Source organism: Amblyomma mixtum, chromosome 7 (assembly GCF_055824585.1).
Source record: "Amblyomma mixtum isolate Tamu chromosome 7, ASM5582458v1, whole genome shotgun sequence".
Lineage (NCBI taxonomy): Eukaryota > Metazoa > Arthropoda > Arachnida > Ixodida > Ixodidae > Amblyomma > Amblyomma mixtum.
Window position 1 is genome coordinate 72,658,206 of NC_143018.1, and position 21,592 is coordinate 72,679,797.

Here is a 21,592-nt window from a genome sequence, read left to right on the forward strand (position 1 = left end):
CGGCTCGGTGAGCCCACAAAAATGGAGCACGCTTTCACTGCTTCAAAATGACAGGTGCTGAGCCGTCCACAGTGCAAGATTCAGTGCATCCGCACAACACTGTTACTCTGTCTGTTCGCGACACTCTGCGTCAAACACGCAAGAACAAAGACACACACTGTATGACGCCGATACTGCTTCAACTCGCTGCTATCTCTGCAAACTCCTTGAACTTGTTGACTTGTTGTCGTCGCCATAGTTGATGCATACCGCGTTGGGGCTTCCGCAACCATGAGAAGTTACTCTGTGTACCGTTTCAAAATTTAAAAGGCATAATTCCCAGCAATAATTTTATTTTTGCAAGAAATAATAGGGTCATTTCTTTAATCTACACCAGCTACACCAGTGTAGCGGTGCTTCATTGGAGGTATTGGACATTTGCTACACTGGTGTAGCTGGTGTAGGTTAAAGAAATGGCCCTAATATATAGAAGTTAACTGTCGCTCATGTATGGTGCTGCTCCCTAGTGCTGCACTTAGCTGTATAACCACTGTACCTATAGAATAAATATACCCATTGAAGCAAATTTGTCGCTAGCGCCGACTAGCGACGGCAGTAGGAAACCTGCGCGAAAGCGCACGGCCGGTCTAGAGGGGGGCGCGCTCTCCCCCCTCGTGTCCGGCCGTGGAAAGCGCTATCAGTGCACGCTCGTGGCTCGCCGCCTGCAGCCGTCTGTGGGGGACGGCGTGGACGTCCCCGGATTAGGTTTTTTTGCCGTGCGCTGATGTCGCACAGCATTCGGACCCTCTATATTTCGCATCCGTCTAAATGCGGTCGCTGTGACCGGGATCGAACCTGCGGCCTTGGGGTCACCCACGACCGGCTTTAATAAAGCCGGTCGTGGGGTCACCAAACGTCAAAACCACTGCGCCACTACGGCGACTTCGTCGTCTGCTGCAACTGCCCAGCCAGCCCCAGCGTCAGTGCTGTGTAGACTAGAGCTCGTGACTGTCTCCCGTTTGCAACAACAGCTGTGCTAATTCTATCTGGCAGTGCGAGGATCAAAGCGTCGACATTGTCGCGGTACTTCGAAGCACAAAAACAGCGATAGACAGAAGAGGAAGTATTTTCTATGCAGCGTAGTTTCTGCGCTTTTTCCACGAGAACGCTCGGGAAATTATGGACTAGTTTCTAACTCAAGAACTGTGTGAGCTTTAACAAGGCCGTAAACGCTGCCTGCTGACAGTAGGCGAAAGGACAATGAAGGGAGGGGCTGAACAGCATTTTCCGCATGGCCTTGAGTGAGTGAGTGAAAAACATTTATTGCTCCAAAAATCTGGTTTTAGCGGTGGGCCGATGTCTTCGTGCCTTCGGCCTCTTCACAAGGTCGGCGCCCCTATTCCAGGGCACCGCTGAGTCTTGCTGCTTCGCAGGCGTGCTGCACCAGTGCCCTTTGGGCCGTGAGCTCGCTGCTGGTCAACAGGCCCTCCCATTGTTCCGCATTCGGGTCATTTAGCTTGTGAAATGCTCTGTTACGTTCGCATTCCCATGTGATGTGATGACATTCTCGATCACGTTGAGGTCAGCTAACAACTTCGGGCCAGTTTGGGATCGACGGCGATTCTGAATGTCCGCAGCAGACTTGCTGTAGCAAATGCTGAGTCAGGACATACCGCTTAATCGCTAAAACTTCTCAAACTCGAATGACACTGTCATTTATGCCCCTTATGTCCCAATAGTAAAGCGCGCATGCTAGCAAAAGTGTCAGTTTTTTCTGACCCCATCGATCGTACGTCCCGTGCGTTCGAACGACTATAAAAAAAAGTGTGCGTAGAACACCGCAGCGAGCGGGTTATTGTTGTAATGACAGGGCGATCAATGAGAATAGTTTATCGCGCAATTTATTTGTGTACAAATGAACGCGTCATAGATGGGATGAAATGAATGGAGACCTCGACAACTCGTGAAGGAGAATCAAGATTTATGGTCGCTGCAGCTGCACTGGAACGAAGAGCTACAATTGAAAGTCGGTATATATACTTGGCTAAGCGCTGAATATTCGTCTAGTGTAGCGACGCTCATACATATATAGCCTCAAAAAGCAGGTGGCTTGGCGGAAGACTCCAACCTTGAAGCCGTGGGACTATCAAAAGTGTACGACTGAAGCTGTTATACAGCCTTAGCTATCGGTGGAACGCACTTCTTGTAGACGACGAAATGGGAGCGATCAAGAACTTGGCGCTATGACGATTGCGCCACTAAGCACTCTTCAGCTAGAACCTGCGCCTCTTTACGATGGACGCTAAATCTTTTAGTTGTCGCGCGAACAAAGTTTTAAAATAGCAACTTTTAGCGATACGCCCTTATTTGTCCGTGTGACTGAATCCTCAAGAAGGGTCATATTTCAACTCGACAATTCACAGAGGAAAGTTAAAAATGTGCAGTGTCAGTCGTCTGACATCAACATTATAGAGAATGTGCATAATACCATAAAGTGTATATTAACTCGTTCTCCTTTTTGCATATGGCCTATTGGTCATCGACATGCGAGTCCGTTGAGGACTGAGAAGGGACAAATGCCAATATCAGACGTTCTGTTGCGCTCACTGTCACAAACAGAGAAGCGACTGTCTACTAACCTCAGGCAACATATGACACAAGCGCAGAACCAATATCATCGATAGATGGCTCACAGCGGCCGACAACCCCACGACCACAGTAACTAGATGACGCACTGAAGGCCACGCCCTTCTACGCTCCATTAGGCGTCTTCCGTCACACCGGACGGTCGTACGTTTGCTCCCAGTGTAAGTTCCAACCCGTATGCATGAAAAATGCGAAAACGAAACTATGGCGTGTTTCAATTAATAGGCACATGAAACGCGGTTCAGAAGTGACTTTCAAATGCGTGCATTATGAATATCAAATACCACACTGAGCTTGCAACCACACAAGCGCGAGAAGTGAGCCGATAATTTATAATTATATATACTAAGTGTTTCAAGGAAGGTGATCAGTAATTTTCAAAAATAGGGTTATTGAAATAAAGAGAAGCTTTCTCCGGCGTAATATTACCAGTGTTGGCGGATGTATAAAAAGCAGGGGAATCACGTTAGCAAGTAAAGTGATTAACTAAATTTCTCTGTTACCGGGTAGTGTCTCATTTCTCCTTCAACTCTGCATGGACCCTCAGAATCGTGTCGCTACCCTAACCAGGGCCATCACAAATGGTGGGAACGGTGTGTGTACTTAAAATAGGTCTCAGGCGATTGAGACTACACCCTCACATCAGAGAGGAAATGGGACACGGAGCAACGGATGCCCAAGCAGGCGTGATGGGCTGTGTTAATTACGGCTAAGGGAATATGATCCCTGCCTTTACCGAGGATGGTAACGGAGGGATGATTTCTTCAATTTGCTGGGACAAGTGTGGGAAGACTGGCGGATGGACGGACGAAGAGCGGATGATAATGACGGATTTTTATGACGCAAGGGCATCTGTCAGAGACCCATTTCCCAAGCATTTCACCATAAAGAAGCCGAGCTCCAGGCAGGGGAAAGCTTGTACCTACTGTGTCACCGGTGGGTACCCGGCGGCACTGGGGATCGAACCCCGCCTTAATTGGAGGCGGATGCTGGAACGAGTAGGCCATCGCTGCGGATAGGGATCACGCGCTTTAAAATGGTCAGCTTCACCAGCAAAATTCTGCGACTTGAAAGTACTGCAGCGAGAAAGAGGTCTGACATCGACAAGTTTCTGTCGGCCAAACAAAACGGGGACGGAGACGTGCAGTCGCTGGGTAACGCCATCGTATCAGCTAAGGTTTCCAAGTCTAGCTCCAGGCAGGAAACTCGGTAAGAAATTTTGAGTGAGCCCCGTGAATGAGCTCCTCCACAAAAGGATTATCGAACACTAGACATCACCATGGGGGCGCTTAAATGTACTACTATAGCGGGATATAACTCATTAACAAAACGGCAAACTCCCCTCAAAAGGAGGTCGTTCAGTTAATGGTGTCAACCGATCTTCGCGACGCCGCGGTTAATCCATTGAAGCCGTGGTTATTCCCCATTCATCTGCCACGCCCTGCGATTTCACGCTAGCAGGTCCAAAGCGATCGGTCAAAGGGGAGATAGTCACTGGGAGAGGGGAGAATCGGTCGACGCCATTGGCTGGAGGGGCTCTTTTAATGGAAAGGGCATTCGCCACTTCGTTCTCGGGTTGGTCAAAACGGTTTGTCGTCGACTACCGCGATTTGAACCATGTAACGTTGACCCCACCCACTACAAAACAAACATAGTGGAGACGTTGGTGGTACTGGGCTCTGTAGAATTTTTCACAGTTGTCGATATGGCCGCCGGCTAATGGCAGATTCAAAATGCACGAGGACGATAAGGATTAGACAGCATTGATTTTTATTTATTTTCAATATACCTGAAATGCCCCTGTGCAGAGATTTTACATGAGGGGTGTGCATTTGCGATGACAGATGAGTTCTTCAGTGAAACGCTTGAAGTGCTCGTGATTGCAATGGATGACAGCAGCAGGGTCATTCCAGTCCATGGGCGTTCTTAAGAAAACTGAGAAAAGAGGGGCTCATGAACGGGCTGAAGGTGGGTACACAGTCCAGTCATTGTTGAGGTGGCTGGAGTGTCGATGTGCTGGTAGAATGGCAAGGTTGCACGGGCACTCATAATAGAATTTATGGAAGAGGCGAACGACTTTTCTGCGTTCTAAAACGTTGGGCAGATTAGCTTGCACTTTGAGTTTAGTAGTGCTTGATGGATATGAATAATCAGAACGCACAGCACGGTACTGGATGGATTCTAGTACGTTGATGTGGTTAGTTTCGACCCCGAGAGCACATGCGTACTCGAGTTTAGGTTGAACGAACGTGTAGGATGCGAGTAATTTTACAGAAGGGGCTAATCGAAGGTTGCGGCGTAAACAGCCGAGGACACGGTTAGCTTCATTTGTAAGTTTCGTTATATGATCGGTCCATGAAAGGTCGGCAGATTTCCTAAGTATCTGTAAGAGGTTACGTAGCTGCTGAGATGAGAGCCAGAAAGCGTATATTTGCGCACTGGATGTGACTTTCTGTGATGGAAAGTAAGAAGAAATGATTTCTTAATATTTAAAGATATAAGCCATTTTTTGCACCAGATTTGGATTTTGTCAACATCGGTCTGAAATGCATTAACATCAGTAATGCCATCAGGGCATTACCAGTGGTGTCGCATGCCTGTTGGTCTGGTAAACGGCACTGCTATATCACAACATCGCTACTACATCGATGTCCTCTGAGCAGGACTTCTGGGGCGAATCTGCCAAGTGTACTCAGATGACACCATCTACAGTAGCATATTCAATGGAACGTGCTCATAATTGTTCAAGTGGCAGCTAGGCCTTGAAAATAAGCCGTCAAGGCACCAGTTCTTGCTCCCCAAAGTATCTAGGACACCTTGCGTTGGCAGAAGGTGTGAATCCGGATCTACTGAAGGTGCAGTGCATTCAAGGCTTCTCCAAACCTAGAACCAAAATCGAAGTTGGGCAAGTCATAGGACTGTTGTCGTGCTACTGACGGCACCTCCTTAACTTTGCAAAACAGGCACGCTGCTTGACTAAGCTAACAACAAAGGAGCAGTTTAGGCGGGTCGAGAAAAAAGGCCACATTTACAGCCATGAAAGTAAACTGGCCATAGCACTGTTGCTAAAGTTCCCCGATTTAGTTACCTCGGGGTTACCTCTTTCCTATCTCTTTCGTTTTTCACTCCCACCTTCCTCCCTTCCCTCACAGCGCGGTTTGGGTGTCCACCGAGATGCGGGACAATTACTGCACCATTTCATTTCCTTCAAAACAAATTTTCATTTTCATGAGGGATGCCATAGTGAAGGGCTCTGGAAAGCTCAACCACCTGGGGTTCTCTAACGTGCACTGACATTGTGCAGTACATGGGCCTCTAGCATTTAGCCTCCATCGAAATTCGACTGCCGCGGCCGTGATGAAACCGGGAACTTTCAAGTCAGCAGCCGAGCTCCACATCCACTAAGCGACCGTGGTGGCCCCATGGGATTTAGGATCCATTCAGCGTGCAAATGTGCTTGAGCAAATGTTCCACACGAACAGTTGTTAACAATAGTGGGCTTGCACATGACGCCTTAGGTTCGCCCTGTCTCCAAAGGCCATGGAACATACGGCGCATTTATATGGCTTCTCGCCCTTGTGGATGCGAATGTGCGCTGCTAGATTCCCCTTTGCTGTAAAGCTATGGCTACAATGTGTGCACTTGTACGGCCTCTCGCCCGTGTGGATGCGAAGGTGCTCCACGAGGCTGCACTTCCTTGCAAAGCCTCGACTGCAATAGCTACACAGGAAGGGGCGCTCTCCGGTGTGTGTCCTCTGGTGGTTCTTGAAGCTGGTTCTGATATCTGTGGCATAGCCACACTCGAGGCAAACGAAACGGCGTCTTCCCGTTTTCGATTTTTGTTGAGACGGCGCATCACAGGTGCTCCGAGTTGCGACAGATCCTGCACAACAAGACAAAGCACAAGTTAACAAAAATGCAAGGAATAAATTAGAGCTGGCCTACTTCTCAAAACGTTAATTCATGGTGAGCATACTTTTATGCACACCGTCTTGTGTTGCTGGCAAATGTGGATTGAAATTGAGAAAGTCAAAGCTTGGGAGACCTCGATCTTGAAATAAAAATGTTCTGGTTCAAAGTTGGCATGCATTTCTCATCAGCCTAACAGTTCACAGAGAGCCTATCATCTCAAGACGCTGTGGCTACGCTGCAGCTAAGTTACAAACTAGATATTTTAAAACACTTCATGACTTCTGATCAATTCAGTTCACAAAAAAAAAAGAGAACAGCAGACCGCAAACTGCCTACAACAGCTTCACGTCACAGCTTCATAACATCGATGTCCCAAAATCATGACGTATATCCGACAGAATAATTTTACAAGTGAAAAGCCCCTACTTGCAGCCTATGTTCTCCAAAGACATCCAATTGCCAGCTGCAATGTTCCAGGAAGGGGAACGTAATGGCAGTTGCATCCAGTGAACAACTGCAACTTTATCAAGAAACAGTTTCACTGGGAACACGATCTCATTACCAAACTCCCTTTCTTCCTTTATGTTCTGGAACCAAGACTTGCAACCGTGAATAGTGTTTTGGGCAATGCGCAGTCTTGCAAACAAGACTTGCAGAACGAAAATAACGTCACTCGCTGATATTCACAAGCTGCACTGATTATAAGTGGGCTTTGAGGACACACAAAACAGGTTTGTTTTCACAAGTAGACACAAACAGAAATCTTTGTCACAAAGCCAAATGTGATGCAAGTAATTATTCTTTGTGCCTGACCATGCGTACTCAACTCAAAAGTGGAGCACAGGAAATGAAAGCACACAGGTAACATCTAGAAAATGGGTAGACAGGAGAATGGAACAGAGGAAGGACTCCATTCCCCAGAGTTAACGACGTCATTAGGTATGGACATTGGTTACATGCTGCACCCTGTCTTGACTGTTACTACTTCCTTTCTACATAATTATGAGACACAAATCACAAGAAGGTACATCATGAGCAGAAAGGCTACACAAAATTAGCAAAGCTTGACACAGGTTTTAAAATACATCAGAAAAATCATTGTCCTCTAATCAAATTAACGTAGACAGCATCAAATAATATAGCAATAATATACCAATATTATAGCATTAGAGCAATTTTAACATGGTTCAGTTCATACCTAACTATCTTACCACTATCAATTTCGATTTTCGCTAGGAAAATCTGCTGCATAAGGCCACAAAAACCTGCACATGTTCATTTTGGCCAGACAATAAATCTCTTACAGCTCTGCGGAAAGACTTGTAAAATTTTCATATGCACTTAACCAAAAGAGTACTCGTAGTCAAAAGTAACTGCAAGTTCTGAGCGGTGCCACAATACATGCGAGCACCACCAGATGATGCACTTCTGGTGTGTAGATTGGTGCAGTCTGCTAGTCTCGACACGAGGAGTGCATTGTCAGGTCATGACCTCGTGTAGTGAGGCAGTGTTCGGAGCTTGGAGTGGGGGGCTAATTTTGGCCCTGATAGCACACAATATCAGCGCCACACTATCAGGGGGAAAGAAGACTGGGGGCAAGAAGATTATGCATCATTGCATTACTTTACAGCCAAGCATCCTGCAATTATAACCTCCACTGCTGTTTTTTTTTTTTTTGGATGCACAAAATTCTCATGTTGCTTCCACATGGCACGTTTCGTTTCCTTTAATTTTAATGCCAAATACACCGTGAAGCCTCCTCTGATCACAGGCCCAAATTGTGAATCTTTTGATCCAATCACTGCTGACAGTCTCGTGGTGCTCCAACAGCCCAGACACTGTTAGAAGCATGCCCCTAAAGAATACAATGGTCACAAAAAAAATGGCCTTAATATTAAAGCAATGTGTCACCGGGAGGTGATTCATTATTCAAATTTTGCGAAATGTTCTATGTTTCACAATCTATAGTGGCCAAACAGAACTGATAATGCGACTGCACTGCTCATTTATTTCTTGTTTAGCATATGCAACCATCTCTGTGAAAATGTACGCAGTTACCATCCAATAAAATTTCCAAGGTGCAGCTTGAACAACACAAACAGGAAATAGCAGAAAAATTGTTGCTACTGGAAGGGTGCAATGAATATAGCTCAGATAAATCTGAATTCTGAACCATGTGAAACGTGAAGATAATACAAGCAAAACACTTTCACAACAGACTATGAATGTGTGATGTACGACACTCTTCACAGGTGCGCACTCGAGTAAGGAGAGAAGGTGAGTAAGAATCGCTTGGCTGTGAGTAATTCACCGACCAGTAAAACGGAGACTTCCACTTTGTCAAACATGTCAAAAGATAGCTTTCCTACCCAAAAAGAAGCAAAAAAAAGAGGAAATACATTGTCACTACCCATGACTTTGCTCCAACCCTGCCAATAGTTTTTTTCTTTTTCAGACACTTCTCACACCAAAAAAAGGGACGAATGTGACAAGTCAAGGCTTTTTGGTGCCACTGCAGAATGTAGCAGCAAACAGCCAGGGGATAACTCCAATGTCTGATCAAGAGTTAAAACACAACGCACGGATTCGGACACGAAGGGTAATGGATCCTTCAAGTGGTTGTTGAGCACAGAGACAGCCTTGCTGTACAAGCCGGCTTACATGGACTGCATTAACCTGAAAAATGCCCACATTGGCTTGTTGTTGCCCCATATAAAATGCGCAAACTTGCGGCCCTTTTTATGTACTATCAAAAAGAAATTACAAGAATGAAGTATTATTTGCCACTCCCAAATGCAGAGCACACAGTATCTGCAAATTATTTCTTTCCTTTGTGCTACTTGCTTTTCTCATTAAGGAGAGGTATTATGGTTATTGGGCACAGGCAACAAGTGAACCATGGCATCAGAAAATAGCAGAAGTGTTGTAGAAGAGCCAAAGCGATGGCACAGCTGTGTGAAATGCCCTTAACCCTTTGAAGGTTTTTGTCGTATATGTACGGCGGCGGTTTTCTGTCCCGCAAGGTCTTTGCCGTACGGGTACGGTTTCGATCTTCCGTTTGAAATTTTGCGCCAAAAGAACAATGCGTGCTCACTGGGGGGTGCTGCCACCTCTTAGGAATTACAAAAAGTGTTTGAATTTTGTGCTGCCTTCTTACGGAGATAAGCAGAACTTATGTCTAGCTTTAGCGCGGCGGCACAGACTGCGGGAACACCCCTTTTGTAGTTTTGGTTTCGCCGCGTGATCGCAACGGACGCGCGAAATTTGAGTTTTCTTTTTGTCAGCACTATCTTGCAGGGGCTGCCGAAGTTGATTTCTATCTTTATTGGCGCTGCTCTTAGCTTGCTTATCACCGTTGCTCGCGAGGTATTCTCGCCTTCTGTGGCAACGCGCCTACGTGGTTTCGATTCCGCCGCGGGATCGCAACGAAGTCGCGCGAAACGTGTTTTCTCTTTGTGGACACTGTTTTGCAGAGGCGGCGAAAGTTGATTTCTATCTTTATTGGTGCTGCTCTTAGCTTGCTTATCACCGTTGCTATTCTATTCTATTGAACATTTTCCAGTTGTGAGTGATGCTGTCACCAAAGTACTGTTCCTAATTTTTTTTTACTATTTATTCTCGATTATATACATTTTGTAGATTCAAGATTGGCAATAAAGTAATTTGACCACCTGGGAAAGTTTTCTTCAAAATAATTCGACCCTCAAAGGGTTAAACAAAGTGGATTTCTAGCTGCACATTTCAAAACACTGATACTCACACCAAACCCAAGAAACTGGTTTTGCCATATAAAAAACAGTCCTCCGAAAGGAAATGCCCTTGGCTTTCTTGGATTGTTCACGTACCATGACAGCTGCATTAACACCAAAGCCTTGTGCAAAGTACGGCACATGCATGCGTGCCAGAAAAGAATGTATGATGATTAAGAACTGATTTTAATGGTAAAGGCAGCTTGACCAAGGAGTCCTACAACTAACGTGCGATTGGTCTGCATAAAGTGGGATCTAAGACCCACATTCCCAAGTGTTCGAGCGGAGCACCACGCGAAGGGGGGGGGGCTTTTGCCCATTGCAAAGCACGTGGGTACTTGATGACACTGGAAAATAATTGTGACAAGGAGATTGGGTTACAGGATAACCGGAAGTAATCAGCCGGGCATCTGTTTAGTAAAACCGAAACAGTAACATAAGACAAAAATTAAGGCATAAAAGGCCCCATGAAGAAAGGCTTCTTATCTTGAATACCTTTCATTTATTTATTTAAAATACCCTCACGACCATACGGCATTATAGAGGGGAGCGGTTGTACAAAGTACCAAACTGAAATGTGAGCATAATTTTACAGAAGGTTGCTAGTTATACAGTGTTAGCTAATGCATTCTTAAAATAAACGGTTATCATTAATCAGTGCCAGCAGTGGGGGAAGGTGATTCCACTCGTGGGACGTCCGGGGTAAAAATGAATGAAAGTAGGTTTTCGTTTTGGAGAATGGTATTCCAACCTTGTGGGTGTGATCCATCCGGGGTGACACGTACTATGGGGATAAGTTCTTCGCGCAGGTAAGAATGGTGAAAAAGTTTATGAAAAAGGCGAAGATGAGGTATTCTTAGACGAGACGCAAGGGAAGGCAGACCGAGACTAGCTTTCACGCTGGTTATGCTTGCAGTTCTGTTGTAGTTAGAGAGAATGAATCGAGCCGCTGTATTTTTGACCATCTCAAGTGAGTGTGTTGAGTTCTGATGATAAGGATCCCATATTGATGCTGCGTATTTGAGTTTAGGTAAAATAAGTGTTTTGTACAGTAAAAGCTTCAGAGATGAAGGTGCTTTACCAAAGTTACGGCGAAGATATCCAAGAGTTTTGTTGGCATTGTTAATGACATGTGTAACATGAGCAGTCCAGGTAAGGTCATTAGTAATGTGAACACTGAGGTATTCATAAGAGTGTACAGAGTCTAGAGACAGGCCGTTGAGGTAATAAGAGGCCAAGTTATAAGTCACTCGAGGCACACGCATAGATTTGCACTTGTTAACATCAAGGTCCATTAGTCAAGATTTACACCAGGTTCAGATGGAGCCAAGGCCGGATTGAAGCATTATTATGTCACCATCGTATGTTATTTCCCTGAATATTACGCAGTCGTCGGCGAAGAGGTGAATGTGAGATGAAATGCAGGAGGGTAGGTCGTTAATGTAGATAAGGAAAAGAAGCGGACCGAGCACAAAGCCTTGCGGAACGCCGGAGTGAACCACACTCGGATCCAAGGTAAGGTCATTAACAGAAACAAACTGTTGACGGTTTGTAAGAAAAGCTTCAAGCCAGGTTAGAATCTTCGGGACGAGTTTAAGTTGCTGAAATTTGTATAGTAGCAAGCTATGGTATAGTTTATCAAACGCTTTCGCGAAATCTATGAACACACAGTCAGCTAGTGAATTACGATCAAGAATAACATGCAACTTGTTAGTAAAGGATACAAGTTGGGATTCACACGAATATGACTTATGAAATCAGTGTTGAAATTGCGAGAAGAAAGAGTGCGATTCTAGGAAGCTAGCTAGGTAAGAAAACAAGATGTGTTCAAGGAGTTTACAGGGAATGCTGGTGACAGAAATTGGCCGGCAGTTTAGTGGAGAATGCGTGTTACCCAATTTATAGAGTGGAATCACCTTCCCGACCTTCCGTGCGGCAGGTAGCGAACCCTGCTCAAGCATGGCATTATTTACCTCATCACTAATTATGTATTTTCACCACATACAGAATATACCCAAGGAGTAGAAACTCAACACTTTTTTAAAATATAAAATGCTTGTACTATTAAGACAAAAGAACGCCTCATTTTCTACTCCAATATGTACAGCACACTTGTAAAACGTTACCTTTATCTCCTGCACTGAGTCTGACACTAAGGTGAAGTATTTTGATTATCAGATATCGGTGGCAAATGTAAGCACGAAAGGAGATGAGAGCAACAGCATTGGGGAAGAGCCAGATGGAGAGGCTTATCATGACAGCACAGTACTGGGAAATGCTTTACACAGATACGACCAGACTACAACAGGTATACAGAACGTGGTCATCCCCAAAGTTTAGCTTTTGTTTACGATATGAGAAAAGGTACACTACAAGCAGGGGCCTCGGCCTACGCGACTTCACATATACTGATGCCCACACATTCATTTGCATCAAACTTCCTAGCATAAGTAAAAAAATACCACGACATACCTACACAACAAGAACCTGGCAATCAAAATGAATCAGGAAGACAGCCATTCATAAGAATTGTCAAAAGAAAAACACGAACAAGAACACGTGGAAGGGTCAACATGCACCATGAAGATGGGCTCATTCCATGGAATCTGGACTAGTAATGGTGTGGGCTAGCCGAGATGCCAGACATGGAAAAATAAGAAACAGAAGATATGAAAACCGTACCTTGCGGTACAGATGCAAACACCAATGCTGTATGTGCACTTTTACACATGGACAAACAGAAACAGATGCACAGTGCCTAGCTGCAGTGGCAGAACACATGCACAGCCGTGGCAATACTGCTGGTACAAAGGGGTGAACACAGGAAATGCCCTCTGTGCTTGGGTGCACCACACACTATTTTACATACCGCGACCTCAAGCTATAATCAAACCACGAATATCGGCTTGATTCATTTTGCAGCAGCATTTTCCTGCAAGCATGTCTTTAGCTTCCTGGTGGGAGCTCCAACGCCTGCGAGAACAAAGAGAGCAATACAGCATGTTTATAACAAAGACCAAATGCTCACAGGCAGCTGTGCTCAATTCCTCCATGTTCTCTACAAGTACGTTCTTGGTGCCTGTCATGCATTTGGAAGGCGGATTTAAACAGCACATTGGAAGACCTTCTGTGGATTTTGAGTGAGGCAACCATCACTACTATATCTAAGTTGCAGGTATTTTAGTGTGAAAGCACTAGTTCACTGGCAATCCTGGAAAAGCCGATGGGTCTCTGAACACTCGACCTTCGACCCTTGACCTCTGAGATGAAATGACTTGGATACGGTGTGGTTAGGGGAAGGTCACATGGTATGAAATGTTTAAATAAAATAGACCTCTCCCTAGTGTAAACAGTATGACGTCAAAAAGGTGTGGCCCGATGGGCAAAATCATCCACTTTCGGTTCTGAACCAGTTTTACTGGTGTCGAGAGCTCCCCCGCCGCCTTTGTTCCCCGATTCGAGACGCCCCGCAGCCTTTCTTCTCCCTGTGAGAGCCTCCTCGGTACGGTGCATGTTTTGCCCATCAGACCAGAAACGCGTGCGCTGATGACGTAGGCCGGGAGAGGTCTATTGGACACTGTGGATACTGCGAGGTCATGCGGTATGAAAGTTTAAAGAAATCGGCTTGTGCATGGTGATGCTAATGTGATGGTCATGTGGTATGAAAGTTGCCTTGTATACTGCGTGGTTACTGAAACGGCCATGTGGTATGAAAGCTTAAATACTGTGTTGCTACTTGAATAGTCACATGATGTGTCAACTCCAACAGGTACTGTATGGTCATGTGGTATGAAAGTTGCGCTGCATACTGCATGGCCATGTGATATGACAGTTTCTTATTCATGTGGTATGGAAGTTGCTTGGTCATGTGGTACGCTATTGCAAAATATTACATGCTTAGCAGTGCTAAAACACCACCCATCTTCTTCTTGTGAATGACCAAGGCAACACTGAAGCCTGCTCTTTTATGACAAGGATGCTCTCATGGAGGACAATAGTGAGTACATGCATTTTCATACCCTGTAGGCAAAAACATACTCATGCTTAGTGGACTGACTAACTGTCAAAACTATACCTTCTACCACCGCTCAAGTCATCAGCATATGCTGCCACAACTGTCAGGATTGTTATTAGCAAGTATATACAAAGCACACATTAACTAATGCTTGTACTCCCTAAAAGCTAGACGGCTCAGATGACACTGCAGTTCAAACATGTCTGATTTGGAAGTACAGACAATTCGTTCAGTAGTACTTTGGAGATATTCATGAGTAGCGCAGGATACAGGAAGATATTTCTACTAAATTCCCACTATTCTTAAAAACTACTGGCAATTCTTGGTAATTCAGTCCAAACCATACTGTAGCATAGAGCACCAAACCCCGAGACAGATGTATATACCACGTTGTGCGTTTCTTTGGCTAGCAGGTAATAAAAGCCTAGGAGATGCCGCAAATGCAACCAAACTACAGCATGTCAGTAAAATATAAATGAAGTGCTGCAAAAATTAAGACACTATGGGCAGCTGAAGACAACACCCATAACAGTAAGCTAATGCAAATCCGCAACACAATGGCTCTCGTAGCCAGAAGCTGCAATGCTTGATGCAAATGAATGCTTTAAAAGTCGTATTTGCCATTCAAACTATGATTACGTTTTTTATCAATTGATTTCAAGAACAACATACTACAAGCACTGACTCCTTCTGCATGTGTCCTTCCACACCTACACACTAAATCCAGCCATTTCAATGTTGCATGATTCAGTAGTCACCATTTGCAAGAACGAAGGCACCACAGTGCCCTCTGGAACTCGCGATGAGGGCACAGTGCAACAGTAACAAAGAGCAATCAGGCATTGCTTTTTCGTGTTTGTTGTATCTTTCATTTTTAACATGTTCTCTGCATATGGAAAAAACTTTAAAGACGAAGCTGACATCTGTTAGGTGCATTACCCCGCTTGAAATGTCCAGGTAGTCCAGCAATATTTGCAGTATACCACAAATTTCAGATAGTCCTCCGCAACCAGCACGTTTGTTTCGGGTGAATGGCTGAAGTGAGAGCCACTAATTAACTTGCAAATTGGCAGACCACTAATGAAGCCTGAGAGACTGTCGTGCCGGAGTCTCTTTTGTGGGGTGCAGCATGCAAGGGGTCAAGCAGCCTTACAGGTAGTTTTGTAACCCTCTGGGAGCAGTTTTGGCATCAACTTAGTATGCTGCGCACAGTATGGATGCCAAACAATGGCAGTTTATGCTATGAAGTGGCTAACATCATCATCATCATCATCAGCCTGACTACACCCACTGCAGGGCAAAGGCCTCTCCCATGTCTCTCCAATTAACCCTGTCCTTTGTCAGTTGCCGCCACTGTATCCCTGCAAACTTCTTAATCTCATCCGCCCACCTAACTTTCTGCCATCCCCTGCTATGTTTGCTTTCTCTTGGAATCCACTCCGTTACCCTTAAGGACCAGCGGTTATCTTGCCTTCGCATTACATGCCCTGCCCAAGCCCACTTGTTCCTTTTGAATTCGACTAGGATATCATTAACCCGCGTTTGTTCTCTCACCCACTCCGCCCGCTTTCGATCTCTTAACGTTACACCTATCATTTTCCTTTCCATAGCTCGCTGCGTTGTTCTTAACTTAAGCAGAACCCTTTTCGTTAGCCTCCTCCACGTTTCTGCCCCATAGGTGAGTACCGGTAGGATACAGCCGTTGTATACGTTTCGCTTCAGGGATATTGGTAAGCTACTATTAATGATCTGAGAGAACCTGCCATATGCGCTCCACCCCATTCTTATTCTTCTAGTTATTTCGCTCGCATGATCCGGATCTGCGGTCACTACCTGCCCTAAGTAGACGCCAGAAAAAAGTGCTTGCAGTGCTTCCTGCCTAGCATAATCCGTCACCAAGCAGAACAAAACTATTGCATAAATTTACACATACATACAATCAATGCAGTTTCAAAGCATGTGCAAGCAGTGTGCTGCAAATTAATCCTCTTTTCTGTTTTAGCAGTGCTCATCTATCTTTTTGTCTTTCGTCTGTTTCCCGTTGCACCACTCACAATGAGCTCTTTTCTGTTCTTTGCCTCCTCTCAAGTCTGGCAGGATACGACCCTTTTATGTTTCCAAAAGCGGACCTTAGTTTCAAGACCACTAGTGCAGACCCAAAATGGGGTCAAGAACTTGGATCCTAATCTGCATCCGGATAGCAACATTGTGGTTTTTCATGCCAGAGAATAGGCTGCACCATACCAACAGCGCAATCAACAAATTTGTTCTTTTAAGACCAGCACACTCAGTAATTTTGGCACTAGGTGCGTCTTAATTCACTCGCGAACATTTCCATCACTAAATCTTGGTGTGTGTACGCCCAGTAGCAAGCTGGTTTCGTTAGGTTCAAGAGAGAGAGAGGGGAAAACCCTTTAATAAAAAGCATAGAATTTAGCCGGCGTTTAAAAAACAACTCTGCATGCCGAAAGAAGTTTGGGAGACAAAGACTGAAGGAGAGCGGTGCAGAAAATGTAAAATAAAAATAAAAAGTGGACAACGCTTGGCATCACCCACAGAAAGTGCTCTTTCTTCACAATCTCCCGTAAGAATTTCTTATTTCCACAGCAAATTCTGTGCCCGTACAGCAAGAACTCAGTCATCCTACTTAAAAAAGTTTAAAAGAAAACAGCACTGGCACAATAAACGTGTACATGGTTCTTGCACTATTCTCATGCCTGAATGCGCAGCTCTCACACTGTCCACCCAAAGCATATTATGTGGCCAGCCTTTTATACCCTCTTAGCTTTCTACAAAAGACAACAAATTAGTGACTTTTTCAAAAGATGACAGGCAATCAGCTGCCCACAGTGAATGCTTACGCGACTAGGGTGGCTGGCAACACGTGCTTTCTGTCCACAACACTTCACCACAAACACCCAAAAACGCCAGTGACTCAACCTGCTTGAACTCATGCTAGTATACTTTACCTCTCTGGTGGACTGAATTAGATCTGGACCTTCCCATTTGTATCGGATGTACACAGTGTCCTGGCCGCTGCAGCTGGGTCTTTGCTACCGCGTTATACACACAAAACCTGCTGCTTATGTCTCTGCCAATTTTCAAGGCGGCGTTTATTCGTTTTGACCGCTTTGGCCCTGGTGCCTTCATGTGCTCCCCACTGCACCACCTGACGATGATGATGTAGGCTGCACCCTTTGGAGCGGGCAGTCGGCATCGCTGGAACTTATCCAGCAGTTTGTACACGACACTTGAAAAGCATGCAACACTAAAAAATTATTAAAAAGGGTGCACAGTGCCCACACATGTAAAAAAATGAAAAGCGACACACCTCCACACATGCAATACCACATGCATCTCACCGTTCTCCGCCGAAACTGGAGGTGGGTTAACTCACACACATGCATGCACACACTCACACACCAAGTAGAGCGGCAGTTCACAGTGGACCATCCTCCGCCAAGCCTGCAGAAGAGTTCTCGTCACAGCAGCAGTGCTTGCTTGGGTGGTTTCACGCACAGTGCACCCATCCTGACTGGAGCAGAAGCCGAGCGCCACTGGCAGAGTGGCGCCCTCTGTAGGCCATGGGTGCAGGCAGTGCCAGATGGTTTCTTATGAAGTGTGTACCCATCGCAGCCTGCACTTCGGCTGTACAAAGCACCAAGAGCAGGTCAGCATTGGCTGACCTGCTTACGTGCATGACTCGAAAAGCGATGAGCTGGCAGCGCTGCTGTCATACAGCTGCTCCTTGCTAATGGTCGTCTTGTGGGTTCGGCACATGTTCACGGTCGTCTTGTTCTGCATAGATAGGGACCACCAGCACCCAAAAAGCTGAATTTCTGGTGCAACAGATTCACTCACTCATACCAAAGCATTCTGATACCTTTGAAACAGACGCAGCGGTACACCCGCTGCACCCATCGGTTTGGTTTATGGGGTTTAACGTCCCAAAGCGACTCAGGCTATGAGGGACGCCGTAGTGGAGGGCTCCGGAAATTTCGACCACCTGGGGTTCTTTTACGTGCACTGACATCGCACAGTACACGGGCCTCTAGAATTTCTCCTCCAAAGAAATTCTAGCTGCCGCGGCCGGGATCGAACCCGCGTCTTTTGGGTCAGCAGCCGAGCACCATAACCACTGAGCCACCGCGGCGGCCGCTGCACCCATCGAGAGTCTTTAATAAGGCAAAGGTGCCCATCATAGCTGAGTTTGCTGCAGGTCTCGCGTGCCTTGACCAAGGACCATCCAATGTCTCCCTGGATCACCTTAACTACCACGTGAATCAAATTAGCCAACCTCTCTCCGACCACGTTCAAGCCAGGTATGAGTGGGGGCAGACACACATACCACAGCATTAAAAAACATGAGCACTGACATATGGACAGTTTTCCATACCTCACGGACCAGTCGATATCGGTTGCACCCCTATAGACAGCGGCACCGTAAAATTCAGCCAGCCCATTAGGAGGAGCGCCTCAGGTGATCCTCGTGTAATGTGTACAGCCTTTGTCAAAAATTTAGAGCCCAGGGGGTTTGCTTGAACGCACTATTGTGGCGCTCCTGTAGCACTCATGGAAGTCCTACGCATCGTAGGGAGCAGGACGAAAAATCTTCTTACCTTCAGGAGATCTGGGACGCTGAGGACGCATTACGAGCAAAGCAGTGTGGCCCAGAAGCAAATCCCCTGGGCTCTAAACTTCTGACAAAGGCTGTACATGTTGGTAGCGCTACTGAGGACAACTCCAAAGTGCTGGTAGTGTAAGACCGGGGCTATGGTTTCGCCACTTGGCAGGGTCACAGGACTGGCCAACTCCGATGTTCCAGCAAATGTTAAGGCCACTGACTTAGGTTAAATCGGAGCCCATCGAAGCTATGTGGGTAGCATAGAGGAATATGAGCTGTTATAGTTCGCAGGCATTTTTGGACAGTAATACCAAACTGCCGGCTAACACAAGGCCTGGACGTGTCCAAACACCTGGTCGTCCTTGCTGTGTTATGCGAAGCTGAAAGCCAGAGCCCGATGCAAGAAGAACATGTTCCAGCCCCGCTGTGTAAGGCAAGTAAAGCAGCAGGGACAATGAGCAGCCGTGCTTCAGTCCTCTGCCTACATTGACCGGCTGGGAGTGAACACTGGCAGAGAAGGCCAGTACAGTGTTCTGGGTGTACAAAAGGCACAGCAGGCTGATATCCGTCATGCAGGACGCTGTTGTAGGATCAAGCAACATCTAAAGGTCTCCGATTTGGCTGCACTTTCTGCACCAGTTCAAGGAGCGCAGCACTTTTGCATTCATTTTGCCAATGTAGCGCACGCCCACCGCACTTCCGTCTTCATTTTGCAAAAGTGCCAACCCTGTGCAGCATTAGTTCTTGGCTGGCTTGCACTCTCCGAAGTGGAAGTGCAGCTGCAGTGCAGCAGTATGGCAGCACCAATTTGTAGGACGGAGAAGCGAAGCAGATACGACGGTAGTCGCTTAATGAAATGATGGCAGTTCTTTCTTGAGAGGAGGAGCTGATTAACTGTTTATGGTGTCACAATTGTAAACCTAAGCGGCTAAGCGGTTTGACAGATCAGAAGTCTTTTTTATCTGCTGTCATATCATCATTTTAAGCCCAGTGTATTCATTCATGCTCTTTTGTATTTTTAGGTAACCGAGTGTATTTAATCTTGCTCTTTGTCTTTCTATAAAACCCTGTGTGTTAGCTTTTGCTTCTTTATTCGCATTTTTACTTGCTTTGTTTTGTCGCGATGTACGTACGATGTATCCTTGCACCGCTCCTGCCTTGGCCACCGAATGAAGGCTGGCAGTATTGAATAAATAAAAATAAATAAAATAAAGTTGAGGCGCATGGGCGCCACTCCAACGCATAATCGTAAATGGTCTGCGTGTATACATTCAACGACTTTTTTTTTTTCTGTGAAACCAAGATTTCCTGGAGCTGGTTCATGGCAACATTTCTTTAGGATTTTCTGCTTGAAAATTCTTCACGTGGCTCGAGATTTTGGCAGTCGTTGAATCGATGTCCGTGGCACGCAGCTGGCTGTAAACTGGTGGCGGCAAGGCTAGCAGAAGACCAGGCCTGCACTCGACCATTCGTTTTGGAAGCAGCCAGTGCCAAGCTGCACTTGAACTGACGCTGCACGCGGGCGGCACCGCGGCGGAACCTCACGCAACTAGTGCAGCCAAATTGAAGAGACCTTAAGAAGCCGCTCTGCTCCGTGCCGGCTATCTCCGCTCTGCTCCAGCAAGAACCCTTCACGTCAGCAAGCGCCCGCACTCTTTTCTTCCAGCCACATGCGCCCAGCGATCCTCCCCGAGCCCACAGGTGCGCATCATAAAGCTGAGCTTCTCCACTGCCTCCCGGGCCTCAGAGGAAGACCAGCCTATGCACAGCCTCGTACCTACGCACCCTACGCAACGCCTATGCGGCCTATGCAACGGGTATGGACCTGCTTGCACCGCCTCGTAAGGGGCCGTCCTACGACGGGCACCCAGGGGCTGCCGCGCCAACTCCCACTGTCTTCTCTCTAAGAATGCCCGCGCCGCTGCCGAGGCGCTGCGTCTGCGTACGTCAGCCCTGGTACCATAGCTGCGTTCTTCACAATGAGCAGCACCTCTATTCTTTTAAAGGACCGCAACGCTTTGGCCCTACTAAGCACACGGTTGCGCAGAGCCTTCACTCGAAGTCCACTCACGTAGTTTTCCAGGTAAGCACGCTGGGTTGTTAGGTCGGTCATGATGTATCGATACGTTGACGCCCACGGTCTCTATAGCCACAGGATTTCGCGCCCTTGCAGCAGTAGCTTCGGCTCCTCGCCGGCCTTTTACATAGGACCAACAGAGAACAGTATTCATCCCTGTGCTGAACTGCAAGCCCGGCTGCTTTCTGCATGCTATGTAAACAGTAGTAAACAGCCCGACAGCCTGACGACGGTGTGGATTGGATTGACTTTTAGCGCGTTTAGTGATATCACCTAGAGGGAAAGCTCACGCTATTGATAAATGGATAGAAGATAGCAATGTCTCCTTTGAAACAGGGTGGTGGCAGTTGCTGTTACTGTGGTGCTCGGCTTTTTTTTTTTATTTTTGTTAAAGTATGTTGTACGTTGTTATTAAATTCTCCATTTTCTCCAAATACGTTTTCCTACGCTTCTAACCTTTTGTCACCTCTCTGCTTTTGAGCCACTAATCTTTCAATCGCTTTTTGCTAACTTTCACCGCAGATTTATTCCTTGGGCCTCAGGAAGACTGACTCACTGATCTCCACTAGGGGAGCTGGATGCCGCATCGG

The 21,592-nt window shown here is 46.3% G+C and overlaps 1 long non-coding RNA gene across 1 annotated transcript; it reads right to left on the reverse strand.

Moving 5' to 3' along the window:
- Nucleotides 1-4,387: 4,387 nt before the first annotated feature.
- On the reverse strand, nt 4,388-21,224 carry LOC149336477 (uncharacterized). The gene is made up of 2 exons (XR_016284282.1): nt 20,997-21,224; nt 4,388-18,099 (listed from the first exon to the last, which is right to left on the reverse strand). It is a non-coding gene; the product is annotated as an uncharacterized LOC149336477 (long non-coding RNA).
- Between the last annotated feature and the right edge of the window lie 368 nt (nt 21,225-21,592).